We start from the raw sequence: 21,317 nt of genomic DNA, 5'->3' as shown, positions 1-21,317 counted from the left end.
TGTGGAAGTTTCCTCTAATCCTTTCCTTGGGATAGTCATGTCATTCCGGCCATGTTCCCTTCACCCTTCTGTTAAAGTATTTGCATCTTTCTTCCCCCTATATTTAATTCTTTGTTTTTCCTCTTTCTCTCTTACTAAATTGGAGCAGCTTGATATCAGGGACCACATCGCATCCATCTCTAGGTACTCAGTACCTAGCACAGTGCCTGACACTGTGGGGAGCACTCAGTCAATGTTTGCTGAATGAATAAATGTGGTGGGTAGTTCTACGATCAATTTGCCAATCAGGTACACGGAGAAACCAACAAGGTCGGTTTAATTACAACCACAATAAAAGAGGCCTGACCTTAAGGAGGTTGCCCTCAAGAACAAAAAAATAAAGGGGCGCCTGGGTGGCTCAGTCGGTTGAGCGGCCGACTTCAGCTCAGGTCACGATCTCACGGTCCGTGAGTTCGAGCCCCGCGTCGGGCTCTGTGCTGACAGCTCGGAGCCTGGAGCCCGTTTCAGATTCTGTGTCTCCCTCTCTCTGACCCTCCCCCGTTCATGCTCTGTCTCTCTCTGTCTCAAAAATAAATAAACGTTAAAAAAAAAAAAGAACAAAAAAATAAATAAAATTTGTGGGTGAATAATTATCAATTTAGTCAGGTCAGAATAAGGTATATAGAAAACATACTGGCTTATGAAATTTGGGTTCTAGGCCAAGCTCAGGGAATAAGGAGCTTTGATTTGTCCCCTTGACTATTTATTGACTGCCTTCTACAAACCATGTATATCCTTCTTCCCTTCACTTAAAACCTTAATTTATTCCTGAAAATCCTTCCATGAAACGGAAAACGGTTGAATGCAAAAGTATTCATATTAGTATTAAATTAAAGGGAAAAAGTATGATGTGCTCCACTTCTGAGATAACTAACAATTTTTCACAGGTATAAAAATACACAGTTGGACCACAAAAAGAGGTATTGATAATAAACTTGGAAAGGAAAGAAAGGCAATGTAATGTAAGGATTACATTATAGTAGGTGGTGGGAGGGACTCATTCTTTGGATGCTACATTGTGCATCATCATAGCTGCCATTTTTAATTCGGGGGAGCTTATAATTTCCTTATGCTCCAACTGTACTTATAAGTAAAGTTTTACATGAAAAAGCATTTGAGGGGCACAATTTTAACATGTCTAAACCCAAAAGCGCTTCAAAGTGCCTGGAAATAAGGCATGCTCACAACAGCCTAAAGAGCTGTAGGTGACACCCATCTGTCTCGCTTAAGTACAGCAAATAAAACGCCTTGGTTTATCCAAACACAGCATACAATTCAAATTAGTTCACATAACATTCCCTAACTAGGAACTGTTGTGTTGAATAAGTTGTTGTGTTTTTCTCTGCCTGAAATTGGAACATTGAAAAGCACTTCTTATGGTGTATTTATTGTGTTCTTGGACAAGGAAAAAAAGCATTATAATGACAACAACAATAAGCCAGCAGTTGTTGCGTAATATTTAGTGCCTCATAACAAATTATCTCAAAATGTAGCGGCTTAAAACTACATATGAACTTTTTAAAATTGGGGTGCCTGGGTGGCTCAGTCAGTTAAGTGTCTGACTTTGGCTCAGGTCATGACCTCACAGTTCGTGGGTTTGAGCCCCATGTCGGGCTCTGTGGTGACAGCTCAGAGCCTGGAGCCTGCTTCAGATTCTTTCTCTCTCTCTCTCTCTCTCTCTCTCTCTCTCTCTCTCTCCTCCTCCTCCTCCCTTGCTCACGCTCTGTCTCTCTCTGTCTCTCAAAAATAAATAAACATTAAAAAGATTTTTTTTTAATATTTTAAAATATATTTGTTATCTCACACAGTTCCTATAGGTCAGGAATTCAGGCGCATTTTAGCTGGATAGTTCTAGCTTGGGGTCCCTTGAGAGGCTGCAGTCAAGATGTTGCTTGGGGCTCCAGTCATCTGAAGGCTTGACTGGGGCTGGAGGATCCATGTACCAGATGTACTCACAAGGCTGCCAACTTAGTGCTGGCTATCAGCAGGGGGTCTCAGTTTCTTGCCACATGGTCTTCATAGGGTTGCTGAGTGTGCTTACATGACAGCTGGCTTTCCCCAGAATGAGTCATCCATGAAAACAAGGCAGAAGTCGTATCTTTTATGATCCAGTCTCAGAAGTTTATGCTTCACCATTCTTGAAATATCCTATTGTTTAAAGTTTATTTATTTTCACACAGAAAGAGAGAGAGAGCACGAGCAGGGGAGGAGCCAGAGATAGAGGAGAGAGAAAATTCCAAGCAGGCTCTATGTGCTGTCAGCACAGAGTCCAACATGGGGCTTCAAGTCACAAACCATGAGATCATGACCTGAGCCAAAACCAAGAGGCGGAAGCTTAACCAAGTGAGCCACCCAGATGCCTCAGAAATATCCCTATTGGTTACATAGGTCATTCCTATTTGTTGCAGGAATGGACTGTGCTTGAGTGTGAATACTAGAAGAAGAGAATCATCATGGACTATTTTGGAGGTTGAAACAACCAACAGGTGGTATGATTTTTCAAGAGCCATGAGATGGAAAGTTTGTTAGCTACACAGGTAGGTTTCCTCCTTTTATGGAGCTCATACTCAAGAGGAAAGGAGACAAAAAACAAAGGAACAAGTAAGTTGGGGACTTCATTCAGCATTCATTGTTGTGAAGAATATAAAGCCAAGTGAGATGAAGTGAGGCGAGAAAGGGTCTTTTTTTCTAGTAGACAGTCAGGGAAGGCCTCTCTGAGAAGCTGACGTGTGACTTGAGAGATGGATGAAGAGAAGGGGCTGGATCTGGGAAAGAGTGTCTCAGATAAGAGGAAGAAGAGGAAAGATCCTGAGGCAGAAGCATGTTTGATATATTCAAGGAAAGGATAAAAAGAGCAAGGAAAGCAAAGAGGACATAGTAGAATATGAAGTCAGAGATCCACTTAGGGGCTAGACCATACATAGAGCTTTGGAGGACGGAGTAAAGAATTTGAATTTTATTCAAAGCGTGATGAAAAGCCTTTGGAGGGTATTCAGCAGGTCAATGACATGATCTCATTTACATTTTCTATGAAACACTTTATCAAGGAGATTCTGTAAGAGTCGATTGCAATAATCGTGACCAGACGTTAGTTTACGCTAAGATAATAACGGGGTAACGGGAAGTTGGTAAGTCAGGATATATTCTGGAAGTAAAAGCATTCGCTGGATTGGATAAGAACGAAGGTGAGGAATCCATGATAAATCCATGGTTAGTTTGACACATAAAGAGAATCATGCAACCATTTACAAAATGGGGAAGGCAGGTGGATTAACAGGTCTTAAGTGGAAAAAGCAAGAATTCTCTTTGGGCATGTTAACTTGAGGTGTGGATATGTTATCCAAGTGGATAGGGAAGTTGATCACATTGGACAGATTTCTACGGAGCACAGAGGACATAATATAAATATCTGGGATGTATCTTCTTCATGTACACAAGCTAAGATAAATTTTGGTTGTGTGATGTCAGAAGAGGAAGAGCCCATGTCTCACTGGGCATATTTTGGATGATTCATGGAGGAAACGGTGGCATTTGGGCTGCCCTTTCAAAGAAAATTTCGCCAGTGGGGATAATGGAGGAAAGTTTAAAGAATAGAGGAACAGTCTGAAGGAGGGCAAGAAGGCCAGTTAGGGGCGGCTGCAGTGAAGCATCTGAGGGGTGGAAGGGGCAGTGCCGGCCGTGACTGGACAGGGGGAGAAAGGGCATCTTCCACACACTTGGTACAGGTAGTCGAAAACAACATGGTAGTTGGCTGGACTAGGAGGAAGAGAGAGGAGTCAAAGGAGAGGGAATCTTTGACCCCCACAAGTGAAGAATAATGCTGAGTCAAGGAGCTGCTTTGGGGTTTTGTCTGTTCATGGGGAAGAGGGGAGAAGAGATGGCTGTAGGAAGATGATGATTCTAAAATGCCAGTGAGATACCCAAATGGAGATGTCCATTTCTGTGCTCTAGAAAGAGGAATGGAAATACAAATTAGGGTTTTTGCTATCTAATGGTATTCCTAAGGATGAGAGGGAAAGACATGGTTAGGAGAAGAGAGAGAAGAAAAAGAATGGGGTTGCCCCTGGCTAGTACTCATGGGCAGGGTAGTCCTTCAAATACTCAGATGACAAGTAACATTTAAAGGCTGATGCTTTGGCTCTTCTTCCCAGAGCCTCATCCTCTTCGTGTGGATTAGGTGCCCAATAAATCAGTGAATTCCCTTGAGTGGTGACTATCCCTTATGTGGCTGCAACTGTCCCCCAGTGTCCTCTCTTCTTAGCTGTAGCTTCTCCCATTGCCCCTCCTATAGACCCCAGGGTGCCCTTTGCCCTCCTCTGAGGCGCAACTCATGTGGATCGGCTCTGAGTTGTTTCCCTAAGCGTGGGGCAAGGCGACTTGTTGTGGGTGAGGGTGGAAATACTTATTGTATAATTTAAACCCTAGTTCTCTCTTATCTTTCATTGTTTGCTACTTGTCCTACCCCTGTAAAGTTCTGGGCATATGACGGGGGTGAGCTGGGGGGGGGGGGGAGGGGTGGGGAGAGGGTGTGTGGAGCTCCACAAGTCAAGTTGAAAGAGAGAGGCCTAAAGTCATGTTAGGTACACTGGGCAACGTGGTCTGACCTCGGAGACATTAAAAAGAGGTACATCCATGAAGGGTGTATGTTTGGGTGGGGAGATTTATCCTTAGAAACCCCGCACATTTCTGTTGTTTACATAAAAATGAAAAAAAAAAGTGCTTTAGCAGGAAACTGCCCCTCAGTATGTCAAAAAACACCAGGGTAAATAAGGCAATTTCATGAAATGTTTTACGTTAGGGAGATGATTTGGGCATTAAGATATTGCAGCTCCTGCCTAGGGTATTGGTGAGCTCCCCAACGGACACAATTTGCTATAATGTAGTATTTGTCACAGACTGACTTCATTTGTCCCCAGGAAAGTGACTGGATCGTCACATCACACCCTCCAAGTTAAAACTGCTCACGTTTCTTGGTTCTGACCCAGGGCCAATGAAGCCTTCCTTTCCAGCAATGTCAGCTGTGAGTTTGAGGTATCACTCGGCCTTTTCTCAGGAATTCTCATTTCATGTCTCTCAGGGGCCAAAGCAAGGCTTCATATGAGTTGCTATTTAGGTTCTAGTCCCCAGGCATGTCCTTCTTCTCGCCTCATTTTTCTTCCTTTTGGACTGCAGTGCGATCGATCTACCCTGACTCTGATCGGACGGGCCTGCTCTATTTTTAGTCTGGCGAAATAATTTATCTTGCTTCCCAATAGCATCGGTGCCTTCAAATCCAAAGGCCAAGAGTGTGTCTTTCCCATTTTCTGCGTTTGAAGCTTCTGAGAGCTGTGTTCTTCGGTCAATTCTTCCTCATTCTGCATGACCAAGTGCTCATTGTGGTAAGCCTGGCTTTCTGCTTTTCCTCAGGCCTCACTTTCCCTGCTCTCTCTCCCATGGTCAAAGGTTAATCCCCAGCTCTCTGGGAAAGAAAAAGACCATCTTTACCCGCTCACCACACCGTTAAGGTTGAGAGCAGAATGGGGCCAGATCCTATCTCCAAGGAAGGGGAGAAAAAGGATTCTTATAGTAGTCTGCTTGGGCTACAATACAAAGTACCACAGACTGGGAGGCTTAAGCAACAAAGATTTTATTGTCTCATAATTTGGGAGGCCAGACATCCAAGACCAGGGTGTTGCCAAGGTTAGTTCCTTCTGAGGGCCATGAGGGAAGGATCCGCTCCAGGCCTCTCTCTCTCTGGCTTGTAGCTGAACATCTTCCCTCGGTGTCTGTTCACATGATCTTCTCTCTCTGTGCATCTCTATCTCCGAATTTCCTCTTCTTGTAAGGGGACCAGTCATACTGGATGAGGGCCTACCTTAATGATTTCACTCTAACTTGATTACCCCCATTAAGACCAAATACAGTCACATTCTGAGGTACTTGAGGGTTAGGAATTCAACCTATGAATTTTGGGAGGAGACACAATTCAGCCTAGAGTAGATCCCACTTGATTATAAAAGCTGGATCTAGGGTCAGGCTGAGCCCAGTCGAGTACCAGGAACGCCTCCATAGTACGCATCTTGCATCCTTGCTGCTGCACCACGGTGGCCTCTCGAACTAACAACAGTTGTCTTCCAACAGGGACGAGTTCATGACATTTGTGCTTCTTTCAATTTGGCGACGCGGAATATGTCTCAAATCTGTGGCGGATAATTACTGCTACTTTACAGCTGTTGTAAAAGGCAGTGAAGGCAGGGGGAAACCCATCAAATTATATGATGTTAAATCTCTTACGGGCTCCTGTTCTTCCTTTTTATTTATCACTTGGGTCATACTGAAGATAGGACGTGAGAGGGTGGGATATCTTCTGCCAGAATTCCAGTATCCTTCTTTCATGAAGTCTTTCTTGTCCATCTCCAGCCCCCCCACCCCCCCAACCCTGGTAAAGTGAAACACTTCCTCCTGTGACCACTCACATCCTTAATTTGAATATTAACCATATTATTCTGATTGTTTGTGTACATATCTATCAATGCACCCCAACTCGCCAGCCCATCAATGAGAGTATCTAGTCCATTCAGGCTGCTATAACAAAAGTCCGCACACCGGGTGGCTTATAAACGACAGAAATTTATTTCTTGCAGTTCTAGAGGTTGAGAAGTCCAAGATCACCATGTCAGCAGATTCAGTGTCTGGTAAGGACCCACTTCCTGGTTCACAGGCGGCCATCTTGTGACTGTGTCCTCACATGGCAGAAGGAGCAAGGCAGCTTTCTAAGGTCTCTTTTATAAGCGCATTAATTCCTGTCATGAGGGCTCCACCCTCCACATACCATTGTTATGGAAAACGCATCTGGATCACCAGGCAGAAGAACCAAGCGGCAGAAGAACCAAGCGGCCGGTGGGCCCAGAGGAGATCATTCTCCAGAGATCTGAGCCCAGAGCGGCAACAGAGGGGACAATTTATAGTCTGTTACTTCCGCCTCCCTCATTAATAGTAATTTGGCACCTGTGGCAGGGGGGTAGGAAGGAAATCCCGGAAGGGGAGCCTTCTGGCAAGGACTGGAATTCCCTCATCAGTCCTGTCGGTCATCTAATAACAGATTTTTCCCTAACACCATCACATCAGGGGTTAGATTTCAACATAGAAACTTGGGAGGGCGAATGGGGCATAAACAAACATTCAATCTATAACATCTCTGTCTCCTCAGCATCACTCATGGCATACCTAGTCAATGTTTTTATTCAAGGTTGAGTGACTAAGTAAAAGAGCCAGCACGCGTCTGTACATCAGAAAAGTTGCTGATACTATACAACATAGAATAATAGCCCACTTAGTATATGTGTCAGGTCAGGTCCCCCAAAGCAGACACCAAAACAGGGATTTAGACACATAGCGAATGACTGCTGTTATTTGAGGGGAATTGTCTGTAGGAGAAAATGGGCTGCGGGGTAGGGGGTGGTAAGCAGACAAGGCAGGGAGAGAGCCTTCAGACCCAGTGTGGTTCTGACCCCCGTCGAGGAGATGGGGTAGGAGAGTCTCGGGCACCAGTTCAGTTCCCAGAAACGGATCCACGCTAAACTCCTGGGGGTGTCCTTGAGCGGAAGTTGCCAACAGAGAAGTCCCAGGTCTTCTCGAGAATGAGCACACGTGGGCATCCCTGCCTCTTCTGCATCAATGACTTAGAGCGGCCAGCAGGAAGTGTGGCCTTGGGGTGAGCACGGTGCAAACTTGGATTTAGAGCACAGCGGCTGGGGCCATGTATTGTGCACACACGCTATTTACTTATTTACTTACTTCATTACTTATTTATTTTAGGACCACCTTCCTCCAATTCCTCTGCCCTCCAACTCCTGCCTCTGGTAGCCACAAATCCAATCTCTGTACATAGTTTTTGTTTTATTTTGCATATTTTATAACGTTTTGACATTTTAAAAAAACCTTTTCTGGCTGGAGAGGGACTGCTCCTGCAGGGGCTGGCCAGTTCTGGGATAACAAAGACCTCAGCCAGGACCATGCCTCCAATGTGCAAGCTAACCAATCCAGAGCACGAAGCTCTTTCTCTGGCCTGAACGGCCCAGGAGGCAATAATCCCCTGCCTTAATTATGCCAGGACCAGGTCGGAGGCAATTAGAGCCCACGCTACGGCCCAGAATCCACCAAAATTATTCTTACTCGTCAAAATCCTAAACTGTTTCCTCTGCCCTGCCTTGCTTGCAGAAACCCCAACGAAGGTCATGGTGTAGGCTTTCCTGTCTTCTGTCACTTGACCAGAACCGGGGTCTTCCCCCACCCCCCACCCCCCACCGTGGCCTTGCATGCCCTACGGTAACCTCCTGTCTAGGTCCCGTGAGTATAACACACTGTTTTCTTGTGTCTCCCCTGAGGTCCTTTTTGTGGCGCACCTGACCGATCGTGACCTGCAAGAACATAGACCAGTCCCTCGGTCAAGTACTGTCACTGCAGCAGGAGGTCTGAGCGGCCCCATTGGTGGCAGCCGCAATATAGATCGATAATAATCATCAGCAGGTGTCAGCTTTGCGTTCCACGTGTCCTACGCTTCTCTCCTTACTGCTATCAAGACTCTGAGGTGGCCTCAGCTAACATGAGGAAAGGGAGGCATTAGAATGTATCTCTTCCCCCTTTGGCGAGCTGGCCAGAACCCAGGTGGCACCCATGGGTCGCTCAGCGGTCCGACACCAAGAACAAAGAGGGGCGCTAACCATCTTGCGGCCAGGCCCTGGGGGCGACCACGGCAGCGGCCTGTGCCTCTGCCCACCTCTTGATGCTCAGAGCCCTTAGGTGGCTCAGCTGAGGCCTGAGGTCAGTGTAGACCCTTTTGTGTCCGACCCGAGTTTGTGCTTCCCTGGGCATGTGCCTGTTGGGGTCCGCCGACAGGGAGCGTGCGCGGCTGTCTGAGCGCTGTGTGACAGGAAGACGGCCGGCCTGGGGCCATGTGCTGCTGGCCGCGCAGTGTGGATGCTCTTTGTTAAGCTCCCAGGGTCTGGAAGGAAGCAGCTATGCTCTTGTTTAATTCCATATGAGCAGCTTTTTTATTTTTACAAATAGTCCTCTTGCTGTTAGGGAGTGAGTGAGCGACATAAATCATCATCATGTCTTTGGCAGCCGGGATTTCTCGGGCATGGTCCTCATTAAAGTCTTTAGTTGCAGGGTTCCTGGAGACCTTCCTTTGATACCTAAAAACATCAAACTGAAAAAGCCGTGGTGAGGAGGAGGAGGAGGAGAAGGAGGAGGAGGAGGAGGGGAGGGGGTGGGCGGGGAGGAGGGGAAGGGGCGGAAGCTCGCAAGGATCCCAGAATCACGGTTGGGAAAGGCAAGGCAAAGCTAGACTGGTTATTATTCACAGCTTAAAAAAACAAAAGAAGAAGCAGAAGAAAGAACTGCAGGAGCCGAGCGGCAGAAGCAGTGAGCCTTCCCTGCTGAACGGAATCCAACAAGCCCGTACAAAGAAGACGGAGCGACGCGGGCGGGAGGGGAAGCTTCTCGGAGGTGATTCACGGAAAGGGAAAGGCTCCCTGAGCCCCTTCCTCCGCAGACCTCAGCCCAGCAGGCTGTGGCAATCAAGGAACTCACCTTTTCCTAGGGCCCCGGTCTCCCTGCTGGGCGGGAATCCAATCCCCGGGCAAAGGTCACTGGGAATACCAACGTGCTGCTGGCGGCGGCTGTTCATTCACAAAATGAGCTCCTTTGTGATAAAAGGAGGGAGCGCAGCCCCGGGGTTTGTGTGCATTCCAGGCTGGTGGAGGGAGCTGCCAACACGCTTGGTCAGTGGGAACCCAGCAGCACATGCATCTCAGTTTACACGATTGATGTGGCCTCGCAGGGCCTTGTATGTTGAATTCCTATAAATCAAGTCACATTTTAAATGCACTAGGGGAGCTGGCCATTTAAAGGAACCCTGCAGCGAATCTTTTGGGGAAGTGAAAAATCACGGCTGAATTGATCTCTTTTGGCAGGCAGTAACAAATATTTAGGAGCCCTTATCATGTGCCAGGCAAAATGCTAGGTGCCATGGGCGGTGTTTAACATGAAGTGTCGTCCCCCAGCTCGAGGACAAGGCTTTGGGAGGGAGGTTTTTGTCTTTGGCGAAACCAGGACGAGCTGAGTACAGCAGTGGGAAGAGAGACTCCAGCTGGAGCCGCTTCCTGTCATTGCCATAGGACATGTACCAGTTGGTCTCCCTCAGAGTAACCACAGGCAATATTTCTCATTCAGGAAGACAAGCGAGGCTCAGTGTCTTTTTAAGGCCCGAAGCAGGAGGCTAAGGGCAGGGGCTCTGGGAAAAGACCAGGGCCTTCTGCAACCTGAGTCAGGCTTTCAAATCAATACCCACGGTAGTGGCCATAATCTCTATCTCTGGTTCTCTCCGGAAATCTCAAATGTCCAATTTATTCATTCTAGGCTCTGGCATGTATAGTTTGGTGTTACACAGATTTGCATATCCCTAGAGTCATATCCTATGCTGAAGACGTGTAAGTGCTAGCCTCTAGCACTTGAGAAACGTATTGTGCTTGAAAACAGATCCTGAAATAATCGAGGCTGTGGGGAAAACAAAACAAAATCAAACAACATTTGCGTGAATCCAGATTTAGCTGGCGGGCAAGAGCACAGACTCAAGTGTTAGCCCCAGTGGAATCCGGTTCTACCGTGTTGTTACATGACCTTGGGCAAGGTGTTTAATCAGCTTTGTGTGTTGGTTTGCTCACCTGTAAAACGGGCATAAATAATAGAATGTACCTCCTAGGCTATTTGTAAGGATTAAATCAAAAGTGATTTTACATCTGAAGGCTTAGAAGCATAACTAGAATATAGTACATACTCAGTAACATTAGTTATTATGATGTTGGAGTTCATTTAAAAAACAAAACCCTACGGGGCGCCTGGGTGGCTCAGTCAGTTAAGCGTCCGACTTCGGCTCAGGTCATGATCTCGCGATCCCTGAGTTCAAGCCCCGCATCGGGCTCTGTGCTGACAGCTCAGAGCCTGGAGCCTGTTTCAGATTCTGTGTCTCCCTCTCTCTCTGCCCCTCCCCCACTCGTGCTCTGTCTCTCTCTGTCTCAGAAATAAATAAACATTAAAAAAAATTAAAAAAAAGCAAAATCCTAGACATAGATTACATGGTTTAAGAAGTCCGCCGTCTGGTATTAGCTGGTTGTCACCTGGATGAAGCATCATAAAGAAGGGACTGTGCATACACTAAAGTCTTACCACCGTTGGAAGCATATTCAGTATCTCCAAGGGGAAAGGAACTCTAAGTAAGCCAGGGAATATCTTTGCAGATACTATTCAGAGAAGCAACTTTGGCATTCAGGATGGAAAACAGACCTTGTAAAGGAATCATTGGGTCCATCCCAATGATTTGTAGTGAGGACAAATAAAAAACTCAGATGAAGTCAGAGACTCAGCCAGGATATACATCTTCTTGGTTAAAAAAAAAAAAAAAAAAAAGACAAAAATTTAAGTCTCTGACCCTTCAAACCACCACGCGGGCTTCCCAGTAAGAAAGGGACTTTCTCTGCAGCTAGAATAACACATGATGTGCTTCATCAAACAAAGCAGATGGTTATCACCTTTCTTTTGGGAAGGAGCTGGGCCGGGGGAGGGGAACAATAATATATCTTGTCCAAATAGAGACGCAGATAGGTGACAGGTTTAGTAATAAAGTTCTTGTTTTTAGGGCTTGAAGTGTGTCCCAAAGTTCTAAGGAGATCTTTGAAGGCGATCTTGTCCTCATGTGACAAAAACTGTAGAGTACAAGATGTGTGGGGGCCTCGGACGCAGCATGGCCGTTTCCGATGCCCGGAGGACATTCGTCCTTGGATCCACCGGGATGACGCCCCCGGACCACCACACCCAGTGGGAGATCAGAGCACAGGTAAGAATTCCTCTATGAGGTGGACCCCTCCAATAGCATACCGGCCCTGCTCCTGTGAACCAGCATAGAGGCGGGATCCTTACCTCTCCCTTTGAGGCTCTTCCCTTTGAGGCTCTTCCCCCGAAGATTTAGTGGCAAGAAATCCATGTTGACCAAGCAGTTGCGGATTTACCACAGGCAAAAAGAATTCTTTTTACCTATATCAGTTCTGTAGGCTGCACATGCTTCCCAGATGCCGTCTTCTTCCATGTTCTTTATTAAAATGGAATGTACTGAGATAATGTCTCTTGGAAGCCTCTCAAGCTGAGCACAGATCCTAGGGAATTCCCAGAGACTTTCCCTGGCATCTGGGATAGAGTCCACACTGACGGGAGGAATCTCCTTCCCTAAGTCTTCTCAAACCTGTCTTCCCCAGCTCCGAAGCAGAGACTTGCACTTGCTCATAACCAATGACAAGGCCGTCTTTGTCCTGGGGCTCTTCTTCCAGATCCCAGCCCCCACTCCACTAGCCTATGAGACCCACGGTAAAAGCACCCCGGCTGCACGTGACCATGTTTCAAAGTTAAAGCTGCAGCGTCCCAGATACCCACTGATGTGAAGAGTAAACGAAAAGCTGTCTCAAGTCAAAATAGGAAAAAATAAATAAAAAAATAAGGCTTGGACAACCTGGTCTCGAGGTGAGATGAAATCAGAATACAGATGACGGCATCCAGAGTGGGACAACAAAATGACGGTGCTATTCAAAAGTGTCAATGGTAAAACCTCAAAGGCAGTTGGAAATGCCGCGGAAAGCAAGCGAGACAGCCACGATCCTCCCCCCCGTGAGGGCTGCCAGGAGGTGACCAGCAGAACAGCTGAGACAGAGAAATAGTAAACTGTGTCGACCTCCCTCCGTCTGCAAGATGATCCAGGTGCAGAAGCTTGAGAAGGGAAAACAGGTGGAGAAAGATGGGCTGAGTCCGGGAGAGAGTTAGGCAGTGCAGTGAGGCTGTGAAATTCTTTCGGTTGATATCCAAAGAACAGAAATCGTAGGCCAAGCCTGATGTCGCTCCTGCCCTTGGTACTAACAGGAAGCAGGAGAGCAAAACTCACCGAGTTTTGATCGAATTTTACATTGCATTCAAAGCTCTACATTCGCAGAGAACCAGACGGAGACTTGCACTGAAAGGCACATGGCAGGTCCCTGGGTTCTTGCCTATGTTTTCGTCCTGCCCTCAGGGAAGGAGATAAGACCACTGGCCTGGTGATGGGACTCAGTTCCTCCTTCAAGAAGACAGTGACCCAGCTGGGAAAAACAAATGACAAGTCTCTCCAATCCTCAGAAGGAGCTTTGGTGCCAAATGGTATGGGCTTCATGCAACGAAGAAATAGACGTGAGGACTTCTGGAAGCGTCTCTGGACTATAAGCTTATGAAAAGTAACGGTGGTGTCATTCTCGTTTTTGTACGCCCCTGCTGAAGCCGGCTTACTGTTGGTGCATCGTGAGGGGCTGTTGAATGAGGTAGCAGGACACTGCGTGCGTCTTCGAGACAGTCTGGGGGAGGTGGGGTCTGTCCTTGCACTGACTAGCCCATGGCCTTAGGCAAGCTCGTTTGGATCCCTGAGCCTCAACTGTCTCATCTGGAAAGTAACAACAACAATGTCCACCACCCAGAGCGGCGAAGAGGCTGGCAGGGGAAGCCTCTCGTGGATCCAGCTGGCTGGCTGCCTGGCGCTCAGAAAACTCAAGGAGAGGCAGCCTTCTTCGTCCTTATTTTCATCGTCGTCCTCCCCTTCTAGTTCTCACCCAAGTCTGTGAGCAATGCATGTCCAGGCTGTGACCGATATTTCTAGTCACCGAGGCAGCCAGGCCAATCTTCCACCTATCCCTTATGCAATAACTGCAATGATCATCAAGTTCCTCTGTCTCCCCCGCTGAGTTCTAGAAGGAACTCTCTCTCTCCTCCCAGATTGCTAGCGTCTGAAATTTCCATCGCTTCTCCTGTCCTTCTGTGGCCCTCTCCCTGGGGCACACTGTGCCTTGTCTGGGAGCCCTGCCCCTTCAGCCTACACCCACTAAGGGGCAGGACTAGCAGCAAAGGGGAAGGGAAAGAGGGAAAACGCTAGAAAGGGTCATCCCTAACACCAGCCCATGAACATACCCCTGCCTCAGCTTCTCTCCCTCCTCACCCCTTCACTCCCATCCGCTCCGGTGAGCAAAGGCCCGGGAGACAATCAAGTCTGGGTTTTCCGCTTCTGTGAGGAAAGGCCCCCTAAACAGCACTGCATGCAACCTCAAGCCTTCACGTCTCCAAAACCCCACTATTATTCCTCAGGTAGCTTTTCTCCTTCCTGAGGGGGTCTAAGCGGAAAAGACGAGTCAGTGGGGTTGAGGACGAAGGCTTCTTATGGCTTGTCTGTTTCATGTCTTTGTTAGAGGTACAAACCCTTATACAACCTCAACAATGAGTACAGTCTGTCTCCTCAGGGAGGAGAGAGTAAAGCGTAAGGCTGGCTTCCGTTTCTCCTCATCTCAGAGTGGAGTGAGGATCCGTCTGAATCAACAGGTAGGGGCAGCATGAAGAGGAGCAGGCCATTCATTCCTTGTGGTCCAGAGGAGAAAGGGGAGCAGAAGACAAGGGCTGAGCAGGGCACTCACTTCCACAGAATTCTCCTCATCCGCCCTCACCTCCCACTGCCTCTGCTGCCATTGGAGTTCCCACCGTCAGCCCTTAGATTCACCACCCATGACCTCTGAGCTAATAGAGTCCCCATTCTCACCGTCCAGTTTGATGCATCAGGATGGGGAAGGGGGGAGGCTGCCAAGGTTGGGAGGCCATGGGGGCAAAAAAACATTTATTCCTGTTGCCTGGGTTGAACTCAAGAACTTATGTGCCAGGGAGATGTTGGGAGTCATGGTAATCGGGCTCGATTACCAGGATCCCAAGAGACAGGAAACCCAAGCATGCTTGAAACAGCATGTCCTCTTGAAAATAAAGAAAATCCAGAAATCCACGAGAAGCCGTGTTTTCTAGTCTACTAAGCACGCGGAAAAGAGGGCCAATCCACAGAGTTTTCGGAAAACAAAAAGGCCAGAGGGAGGAATGCTGCTTTATGAAAGAATCTGGTGTGGCCGCCATCATATGTCTAGGGATGCCTCCTTAGTAATAATCAGAAAAGCACAGACTGATATAAAAGAAGAAGAAAACAAGCTTTATTTGTTAGAGAGAAAACCCGGGAGCAACGTAAGAGTTTATCGATGGGGGCATGATCCAGTGAGCCTTGACATACCCAAACAGCGGGGTATTGTTCAGTCACTACCGTGGAAAAACATCTGATGGCATGGAGAAATGCCCAGAAGGTGTTAATAAAATATATAAATCTATATAATTAGTATGATCCCAATTATGTAAATATATGCACACAAAGACAAGACTGGAAAGAGAAAAATGTTAATAGCGGTTATCTGTAGGGCATGGGTTTGTACTAGCTCTTTTCCACCTTTCTAATTCCTTTGCATTTAAATTTTTTCCTATGAATAGCACATTTATTTTTTTGCAGCTACGAATGCATTTTAATTGTAATTAAATAAATAACTTGAAAATAAAAGTTTTTAAAAAGAGACAGGAAAGCCCTCCCTCTTATGACCAAACAGGGCTTGATTGCTTTCCTCCCTCAACCACTAACCTGCCAAAAAAATAGGGGCAAATCATTTAACCCCCTCGATAAAAATAAACAGCATTGTCTTTATGGAACTATTTTGTATCTTAATCACTTTTGAGGTCTGTGTTTGAATTCTGCTGCCATAAGGAAAAGCCAAGATTTTCTACAGAGAGGGAGAGTTAGCACCCAGGTCATTTCTAAATCCTCTTCATCTCAATTCTTTGATGCAAAACCCGAGTGCCAGGCCACTGAGCTAAGCACCATGGCATCTCTGTCCTCTGTGCGTTACCCCCAGAGAAGACTGAAGAAAGGCAGGCCCTCAGCATAGGAGCTGTGGAGAGGTCCCAGGAGATGTCTACACGGGGTCCCCTGAGGTGCTTAAACTTTTTTTTGGTCAAGGTCCAATGTCAGAATTGTACCTTTGTGAGTCTCAGAAACTCGGAATGGGCCCATCTCCAGAGAGGGCAGGTGAAGACGGAGACAGGCAGAGGTGGGGCAGGGGAGTGAAGTAGACAGGGCGTGGAAGGTTGTGACCATTTTCACACGGCTTTTAATTATCCCTTCTTCCACCTTGTCTTTCATTCACTCCCCACACCCCCACCACACAACCCCACCGCCATATACACCCCAGCTGAAGTGGCTGCAATTTTCACTGTCTTTTCATAAATTACTTAAAAGCCTTTCTGTTGCTACTGGGAAATGCCAGCTTTGGGAGCCTTTCTCTGCAAAAGGGACCCTCCAGATCAAAACGATACTTGGAAACTAAGATAATACAAATGTCAATGTTTACCTGAAGTTCTGTGATTTCCAGGGAAGATGCTAAGGGCACATCTGCAAACCTGGGACATCCCCCTTGGGCATCGAGACAGCTTGAGCCAGTGAGCAGCAGGCTCTTCAGGAAGCAGACAATTCCAGAACCCTGAGGGATCACAGCAATGAACAGCAATAGCAGACACTGCTCATGTTTCTTTTTCCAACCCGAAAGGAACAAAAAAAAATTTTTTTTAAGTCCTTTCCTCCTCTTTCTGCCCTGGACTTTCCTAGCCTTCCTCACCTATCTCCCCCAGTGTAATTCTAGTAAAATATAAAATCCCAGTTAAATGTGAGTTTCAGATAAACAACTAGTAATTTTTAGTATCAGCGTACCCTAAATATTGCATGTGACATACTTACACTAAAAAATTATTCATTGTTCATCTGAAATTTTACTGGGTATCCTGTATTTTTACTTGCTAAATCTGGAAACCTACCCCCCCCCACCTCCCCCCGCCCAGTCATACCTATTTTGAGAAATCACAAGAAAAAAAGATTAAAGGAAGCCAACCATTTGCCTGAGACACAAAAGAAGGAGAAGGAAAAAATATCCCTTTACTGGTCAGGAACCCTTATGACTTGGGGTTTTAAACTTTGGACTTCCGGAAGAGGGAGAAATAAGTTCTAAAATGGACACTTGCTGATCATGTTTAAGCTAGCATTAACATTAGTTTGAATTTAAGGAGAAAGAGCTAGAATCATTGTTTGCATTGTTAACCTTAAAGTAGTATTGTGGTCCAGCTGGCACATTTGGGGCTGCTTTGAATTAACTCCTCCTTTATTAGGAGCAGTTCTTAGGTCTGCTTCCCAGTTCAGAGTTTAGAAAACACCAACTCTTGCTTACCTGCGCTCCTGAAGTCTAAAACCTGGGCATATGGATTCTGTCTCAGGCCAACAGCAGCCACCTCAGACCACAGATAGGTTTTCTTGAGAGAGAGAGAAACTTGTTTTGGAGAAATACTTCTGTTGTTTTTAATAACGATGCTTTATCCCCTCCCATATGTAAAGTTATAAGAAATATTTCAGTTACCCGCACCAAATACCCTGAGTTTTTGGTAAGACTTCGCCTTGCTAAGAGGACTGAACAACCTCAGCTGGGCCTTCTGCTTCTGGGTAAGACTGCACTTAGGTCATGCCAGCAGAAATAGATTTTCTTTGAACCTTGCTTAACTCAAAAATTCCAATTGTGGGGTGCCTGGGTGGCTCAGTCGGTTAAGTGTCCGACTTCAGCTCAGGTCACGATCTCACGGTCCGTGAGTTTGAGCCCCGCGTCGGGCTCTGGGCTGATGGCTCAGAGCCTGGAGCCTGCTTCTGATTCTGTGTCTCCCTCTCTCTCTGCCCCTCCCCTGTTCATGCTCTGTCTCCCTCTGTCTCAAAAATAAATAAACGTTAAAAAAAAATTAAAACAAAAACAAAAACAAAAACAAAAATTCCAATTGTATTCCAAGTTATTGAAGCCACAGCAAAGTATTTTAGGGGAGCAGGGTAGGTGAATGGATTCAGATCCAGGATTCGCCTAGTGTCTGTGGCATGGTTTTGGTCAATTTAGTTACCCACCGTGTGCTTTGGTTTCCTCAGCAATAAAAGAAGGGTCTGGGGAGGATGACATGAGCTAATGTATGTCAAGTTCTTAGAACTGTGCCTGGAGCAGAAACAAATCCACAAGGAATGGTGATAATTAATATTATTATTTTATAGTACTGAAGGGGATGCAAATAAAAAATAATTACCAGGAAACAACACAGCAATAGTATCAAGAACTTTATTTTATTTTATTTTTAACGTTTATTTATTTTTGAGACAGAAAGAGACAGAGCATGAACGGGAGAGGGGCAGAGAGAGAGGGAGACACAGAACCGGAAGCAGGCTCCAGGCTCTGAACCATCAGCCCAGAGCCCGATGCGGGGCTCGAACTCACGGACCGCGAGATCGTGACCTGACCTGAAGTTGGACGCTTAACCGACTGAGCCACCCAGGCGCCCCGACAAGAACTTTTTTTTTTTTTTTTTTTTTTTTTTTTTAATTTTTTTTTTCAACGTTTTTTTATTTATTTTTGGGACAGAGAGAGACAGAGCATGAACAGGGGAGGGGCAGAGAGAGAGGGAGACACAGAATCGGAAACAGGCTCCAGGCTCCGAGCCATCAGCCCAGAGCCTGACGCGGGGCTCGAACTCACGGACCGCGAGATCGTGACCTGGCTGAAGTCGGACGCTTAACCGACTGCGCCACCCAGGCGCCCCGCGACAAGAACTTTAAAGTTGTTCTTCCGTTGGACACAATGATTCCGATTTCTAGAAATCCCACCCTCGGAAGCTAACTGGAGATGTAGACACACACGTAGATACAAAGAGACACATCACAGGCTGATTTATCATAGCCAGATACCAATAGCTGCTGAGCATCAGGTCCAACACCAGGGAACCTGTTAAATAAACAGAAGTGTATCGATTTGACAGACTATATGCGCTGTCACTAAATATCTCATTTTTAAGGAATTCTTATTAAATGTCACAGGAAATTATTATGATTAACTAGAAAAAGGAAAAGCATACTAAAACAGTTTAGTTTTATTGCATAACCTACAGTGACAGCCCCTAGTTATAGCTGAAAGGCAAGGGCTACCGGCCATGTGTTTATCCTTTTAGATGGAGTTAGACTAATGGCCAATAGGAGAACCCTCAAAAGTAACATATGTATATTCAGTCTAATGGAGTAGACAGGAGAAGCACAGATGACTACAAACAAGGATCATAATAACATGCTCATGAGTCCAAGAGAGGGAACACATAAAATGTGCAGAGAGATGGCCTGACGTCCGCCAAGTGACTGAGACTCTGGCCCAGCTCACGGAAAACATGGTGGGATCCATTAGTGATATCTGGGGATGTCTAGGCAGTATGCGTAATATACATGTGTCATCCCTGACACAAGTGATGAGCGTGCCCAAGGAATCAAAGAATGGTGAATTTGTCCAAGAAAATTTCAAGGAAGAATCTTAATGAAATGGGCCTAGACTCTTTAACTTGTAAATACGTAACATGTCACACTTAACCAGGGGTAGCCACAAGTAAAGGATGGACCGGATAAGAAAGAAAAGCTGGGGAGCCAAATACGTTGGACTGGAGATCCAGTGATCTCCAGTGACTAGATCTGTGTGACTAGAGCAAGATCACATAATTCACTCCATTTGTTGGAAGGTCATGAAAAGCCAGGGCCCGGGGACATCTTGGTCGGGACCAAGGAGCATGCTGGTACCAGAAGTCAAAACAAGGATTGTCAAGTGTTTATCAAGCATTGGAGGCATTTAATCATCCCAACTCCCTCATATGGTAGGAAGTGTGGTCCTTATTTTACCAACAAGGAAACTGGGGTTCAAAGATTTTGGGGTCCCACAGCTAGAAAGGGCAGAGCTCTCTTCAACCACAGGTTTGTCAGATGCTAAAGACTGGAAGTGTATCTAAGTCCCCAGCCCTCTTGTCTCTGACGGTGAGGCAGAACCTGCTACCCCGTGAGTCATGGGAGGATTTTACCGTAAGGTTAAAAACCAAGGAAGAAACGAGAGGCCCAAAGATTCCCAGCTTGACTGTTTCTCGAATTTGCTGTCACACCGCGTTCCTCCTCAGGGTTATCTGATTTGTCTGGATCCACTGATAATCAATAATTTTCAAATGGCCAAACACTGAGCTAAATAGTTACCTCACTGAATCTTTACCACCTTCCTAGGTGGTAGGTACTATGACTGTGTCCATTTCACAGATGAGGAAAATGAAGCTTACGATAGTCTTCTGTCAAACGCCTAGGGATACAATGATGGTAAAGAACATCCTGTGAGGGTTTTTGTCCTCCAGGGTGCACTGAGAATGTCAGAGAGAGAGAGAGAGAGCCCGACATGCCCACAGGTGCTAAACAAGCCCAGGATAGACCTGAGACCTGGCCCAGCTCCGAGCTTTCCTCACTGCGGACTCAGCAGCGGGGTCGACAGAGGCTAAATCCAATTCCGTAAACACAGACTTCTGGTAAGCAAGTGCTCTCCCTTTTGCTCAGTGTCAGCCGGAGGTTGCATATGGCTTGAGTACTAAACAGTTCTGCAGGGAGGCCAAGTGCAGAAATCCGTGCCTGAGATTTTCTACATTTACAAGAAGACTGACCATGTGGGGCTCTCAGCCAAGGTCAACCTGGAACTGGAAGGCTGAGCCCAGGCTCGGAGGAGCCAGAGCCAAGGTGGAAAGCTCCAGGCGCTGGGAGGGCAGGGACGGAGCGGCTAGAGTAAAAGGCCAAGTGTGGGAATGTTTCTTGAAAAGAACGTGCCGGCGAGGACCCAGCCCTCACACCTCAGGGATTTGGGAGCTGGCCGTCTGCAGAGGACAGTCCTGCCAGATGAGTTCAGCCATTCCCACTTCATAAAGTTCTTGGTACAAAACTGAATGGCAAACCCAGCCGTGAATGTAATTTCTGAAAGGAGATGATTGGGAAGGTGGTTCTGCTTTTTCAAAGTTCTATTCTGGCGGTCAGGAGAAGGGCAACGGGGAGAAAAGTTCCTGGACATTTGCCAACACCCCCATCGCGTCCCAGAGCCCCACTATGCCCTAGCAGCAGGACGAGGGGGAGCCCTGTCTTCAAAGATCTCTCAAGAGGAGGAGGGGGCTGCAGTCTGGGCCAAAATGAACCCAAGAGTCTGGATCTGGTTGCCAGAAGAGGGTGGAAGAATGGCAGGGTCAGTAAAGAGGACAGGTCATGCATTGGTGTCCTCACACACTGACCCTGAAATAACACGGCCCCGGATTGCCCTCTGGGTGACGGAACTTCAAGGCGTACATTAGGCAGCTCGAGGAAGAGACACACTGATTACATATCTAATTTGCTGTCACTGTCCCCATGACATCACATATGTCACTGTGGTTTTCCGGATTACTCTCGACTCTGAACACCCGAATCTATTTTCCCTGAT

The 21,317-nt window shown here is 46.7% G+C and overlaps 1 long non-coding RNA gene across 1 annotated transcript; it reads right to left on the bottom strand.

Annotated features, from left to right (window-relative positions):
• Positions 1-6,921: 6,921 nt before the first annotated feature.
• LOC132694110 (uncharacterized) lies at positions 6,922-16,529 on the bottom strand. Its single transcript, XR_009617174.2, has 4 exons — positions 16,347-16,529; positions 11,998-14,496; positions 9,613-9,881; positions 6,922-9,229 (listed from the first exon to the last, which is right to left on the bottom strand). It is a non-coding gene; the product is annotated as an uncharacterized LOC132694110 (long non-coding RNA).
• Between the last annotated feature and the right edge of the window lie 4,788 nt (positions 16,530-21,317).

Source organism: Panthera onca, chromosome B4 (genome assembly GCF_046562875.1).
Source record: "Panthera onca isolate mPanOnc1 chromosome B4, mPanOnc1 haplotype 2, whole genome shotgun sequence".
Classification (NCBI taxonomy): Eukaryota; Metazoa; Chordata; class Mammalia; order Carnivora; family Felidae; genus Panthera; species Panthera onca.
Note: the sequence above shows the minus strand (reverse complement) of the source record. Positions and strands in the feature narration are given on the sequence as shown.